The sequence below is a fragment of the Atta colombica genome, unplaced genomic scaffold (assembly GCF_001594045.1).
Source record: "Atta colombica isolate Treedump-2 unplaced genomic scaffold, Acol1.0 scaffold12, whole genome shotgun sequence".
Classification (NCBI taxonomy): domain Eukaryota; kingdom Metazoa; phylum Arthropoda; class Insecta; order Hymenoptera; family Formicidae; genus Atta; species Atta colombica.
Window position 1 is genome coordinate 8221258 of NW_017259206.1, and position 4988 is coordinate 8226245.

The 4988-nt window shown below is 29.7% G+C and overlaps 1 protein-coding gene across 2 annotated transcripts in view; it reads right to left on the reverse strand.

Annotated features, from left to right (window-relative positions):
* LOC108694329 (GATA-binding factor A-like) overlaps positions 1-3816 on the reverse strand; it is a 44129-nt gene extending 40313 nt beyond the window's left edge. For both annotated transcript variants that reach the window (XM_018203749.1, XM_018203748.1), the window contains exon 1: positions 3696-3816. The gene's annotated coding sequence lies outside the window, so the exon portion shown is untranslated. The remainder of the gene's footprint in view (positions 1-3695) is intronic.
* Positions 3817-4988: the final 1172 nt, after the last annotated feature.

Here is a 4988-nt window from a genome sequence, read left to right on the forward strand (position 1 = left end):
TCCTTTCAGGCCAAATTTCAGCTAGAAAGGACGCATAGTTCACGTTTGGTAGTCATTTGAAGCGAGATTGGCGCGCAAAAAAGTGCTCTTCCATCAAAGCGCCGTCCCACAAGTCGACCGTTGCAATGACAAAACTACGAATTGGGCTATGAATTGATTCCTCATCCACCCTATTCTCCGGATTTGATCCCGTGTGACTTCTTTCTGTTCCCAAACTTTGGCTAGGTGGGAAGAAATTCTCGTCAAATGAGGAAGTTATTGTCACCGTCAATGAGTATTTTGCAGACTTTGAGACAGCCTACTTTAAACTGACTAACGTGAAGGGGTTCGAAGAGTGAATCTTTCGAGATGTAGCGTCATCAAATGGATTGTAGCGCCATTTCATGGAAATTTACCAAACTTATCAAACGACCCACGTATATTAGAGATAAAATTTAATATAAATATAATATATATATATTATAATAGTGTTAGAATAGCATTAAACTCTATCAAAACTAATGTGTTTATCTAGAAATATGATCGGTGAATTTTGTTATAGTAAAATGCACTGTAAGGTGCAATGAATGATCTCATCGTTATTCGAGTCTTTTTTTGAAACACAGCGCGTCATAACACACAAACAGAACGAGACTCAATGATAACTTCATGAATATATGTCGTGATACATCGAAATATGCCGGCACCGCCATTCTTCCACTATGAGTTTTTATCTAAACAGCTATTTCCCGCACTGCGATATTGCTTATGCGTGTGTTAACCGGCAACAATAGCTGACTAATTATCTATCTCAAAATGTGCGTAATTTTAATGGAGCTTATACTAGCTTGTCGACCGAGAGAATGAAATAGAATGAAATGAAATTCTTATTCAACAAAAAGTTATGTATTAATACTTCCTTATAAGCAAAAAATATCTTCAAAATTCACAAGTTAATATTAAGAGAGCTGTAGTACTATTAATTTTAGAAAAAAATTCTAAAAATTATCCCAGTGTAACCCAGGTGTAGGTGTAACCCAGATATTTATTTGAAAAACGTACATATGTGTGTGTGTGTGTGTGTGTGTGTGTGTGTGTGTATATTACAAAAGAAGAATTTTCTCGGTTTATATTTAAACTATGATATTGCATTTAAATGATTGAAAATTTGTAAACAAGAAAAAAATTTTACAAAGGTTCAGCAATTGATTTCAAAGAGAATGATTGCCATATGAAATAAATTTTAATATAATGTCGGAGGTTAATAGTAGAAAAAAAAAAGAAGTAAAAACTGTTCAGGTAATAACGGAACATCCAGACAGCGTAATGGCGGTCCTGGAGAATATCTCGTGCAACAGATGCTGGATCATTGACGATGTCTGGCACGGCATCTTGATAGATAAATCGATATATTTATAACCGCTAGAATTTCATCAGCTATGTAGATCTGTTTAAATGTAAGATTCATAAAATATGTTTACTTATAAATTGTATTATGTTCATATTCATATATTATTAATTGAAAGTTATTATTAATTGAAAGTTAATCTTGTGGTCGCGAAAATCAAATTATAAATTATTATATAAGTTTCAGTTAAATTAGATAATATTTATTATTTAAAATCATAAAAAAGTAAAACTTATAATAACGAATATTTATAATATTAAATTAATGAAACAATATTGTGATATTTGCAATTAAATCAATTTTTAATGTAAATATGTGAGGAATATTTTTTTAAATAACAATTTATATTCTACTATTTTATGTCATGTACATTTTAACTGTATTTCGAATTTTATGTTCTATGCAACAAGCTAAGAATCGAAATACAGAAGAATCGTGCTCAAACGAAGGCACTGTTTCCAATTTTGTTTCAGATAACAAAAGGGGATTAGATAACAAATGACGGTTATAGCTCGTGACTGTCGTTTACCAGATGCGGCCGTCATGCTATGTAGTAAAATGTTTCATATTATTTTCGATCGTAATAATCGTTAACTGATAATACGATAGGTTCGTGAAATAATTCGCGATTTATCGACAGCATCAGCCTTTGGAAAAAATGAAATGAACTATTTCCTTGTCTAGAACATATGATGAAACTGCGATTATTGCAACGATAAATTTTCAACATCGTTTTTTCACAAGCATATGGTATACTTATAGTTCAGTGTTAAAATTTTGTTTTGAATATTATTTAACTCAATATAAGTATTTTTTTAAAAAGTTTAAACTTTTTATTTTTTTCTGGATGCATGATGCAATTAAACCTGACAAATAGTTTTAATAATGCAACGTTTATGTTAATTTATGCAATAAATTATGCAATATTTTATTTATATCTCAATAATATATTTTAAGAGTGTAGTATATTTTATTAATCAAGGGATAAATAAAAAAAACACTAGTCTTAGAGAATTATTTGCATCTATATATCAATTAAATATTAGCCTTTCTTTTTGGCATTTCTCTCCCTCTCAAAATAATTAACAGTAATGAGTCAAATTAATTGATATTGATCGGCAGCTAACATCGAATAGCTCTTATAGTTACAAGAACTGTTCGATATTGCCGATACGTTGTTAATCATCGTCTTTTTATCAGCGAAGTTTCATCACGTGACTCATAACATTCGTATGTATAATAACAATTTTTAACTGGATAATAAAAATCGCAACACTGATTATGATCGACATTCCAGTTCCTTTGAGCCTAGAGAAATCTAGAAGTTGATAGTAGTATTTTTTTATTAAAATGTTGATTCTACAAGAAGAATATCCAAAAAGAATGAATATCCAAAGATACACTCATTAACGTTACAAAAATTATCAGCGTTGTATTATAATAATAATGTACCGATTAAAATAGAAATACATATACATTTAATTAAATTATGTAATTGATTTATATAAATTAACTTTTTATTGAAAACATTAAAAAAGTGAAATTTGAAATAGCTGACAACAATACGATTATGAGTGATATGATCGATATCAATTTCACAATTTGGTGTCATATATTCAATAGCGATCTGAGTATTGTGCTGGATACGAAAATTTATAAACGTGCAAACGAAGATTGTGCGTTTCTGTATATTAGCTACTGTCACCATTATCGTCTCTAATTAATGTTAATATACGGAAATGGTTGATAACAGGCCACATATCTATATAATAAATATACTATGATCGCGATGCAATGTGCATCCTGATAAGCACACATTGCGCTCCGCGCAATGGTCATTCTTATTGGGTTACTCTCTCAAATACAGCAATCGCAATAAAGTCCATTCGTTGAAATCACTATTTTTGTTATGATTGTTCTAATTATTTCTACTCAGATGTGTAATCAAACTTATGCTTGTAATGGTCGACTCGATGACATTTAAAACTTCGACCTACGCGTGAAAATACAGGCTCTATTAAATCATGAAATTAATTTTATAGAATGATCAATTGGCTTGCTACAAAAATAATTATATTAATAATAATTTAAGAATGTAATATATATATATAAAATATATATATATGAATGTGAATTGCTATTTTTAAATTAATGTGCAGCAATAATAACGTGATAATATTTTGCTTTAACATGTAAACATTTTGCTTTAATTTCAGCATTAGCAAAATAGAAATTTCTAACAAAATATAAAAATTTGCGTAACATGTGTAAAAAATTTTTCATTTGTACAATAAATTATCGTACTCACATGTTATCAGTTATTGAGTGACCTCCTCATCCTGTTGAAATTTCATACGATCAAAAAGTCTTCATAGTAGAAACATATGATTCTCTCTAGTTTTCTTTTCAACTCTGTGTCTAATTAATAATTACGCATGGCAATGTTCTATATTTCACTCTATTTTTCCTTGTGTCAGTTAAATAATTAGTCGTCTTCTGTAGAGAAAGGTATTTGTCAACGACATTAATTATTAAACTTAAAATCCTTCAAGAAATTAAAATCACTTTATCTCATATTGCTCGAAAATTTATTCACGATTTCCGTCGGAACAAGCACTTGCAAAATACCAGACTATCAATTATCAGACTATCAATTGTTTTAATTAATAACGATTTTCCACTAATTACTAAGCACTAATAATTACTAAGCACTAACTGCTTGCAACTTGTCTCTGGTTCGATGACGAAAAGGTGCCAGACTTCAAAGAAAGTCGCTGTTGCAACGACATGCACATATATTGTCTGTACAATCACATATATTGTCTTCTACCTACCGAATTTCGAGATCATTATAAGTTGCAGAAAAATTTTTTCTTGGATTCTCTTCCGCATAATGAAGTTTTTGCCCCGCACAGCGCATAAAAACTCCGTTAAGTCTTTACCTAAAAATTTGTTTTCGATATTCAAAACCAATTCGAGAGTTTATATGAATTTAATTATTTTTTTGTAAGTATGATAGCTCTCTTGAAAATAATCAAAATATTTATTTTCACAAGTCACTTTTTAAAACAAAATTCAAATCGAAGAATTTTTATAAAATATATAGAATTGCTTTTATTTCTATTTTCAAAGTAGTAATTCAGAGTTCTGTTGAAACATTAGTTACACAAATAGTTACAATGTATTTTACTGATAATTATTTTGCAACAATTAGTATATTACTTTAGTATACTACATTTTAGATAGATATCTTTTTTGTAATCTGCGAACTATCTTTATATTGTTTTATTCAAGCGTCCTGCCAATTCTAAAGAAGATTCATCTATCAACATACTCATCACAAAATTAGCTTCGAAACTACACCTTCCTCACAGTATCAAGGCATATTGTCACTTTTATTCACCCCTAATTCCCCGACAATATATATATATAATCGTAATTTTCAGAATAAAGTTTAATAATTCCAAGATCGATCTGATTCAATTCGCTTTCATTAAATTGGTCTGTCATCTAGTTGGTTTCTTTGATCTTCACAGACCGCGAACGACCCACGATAGCTATCGCATTTGCACTCGCGTTGTTGTTTGTATATATATATATA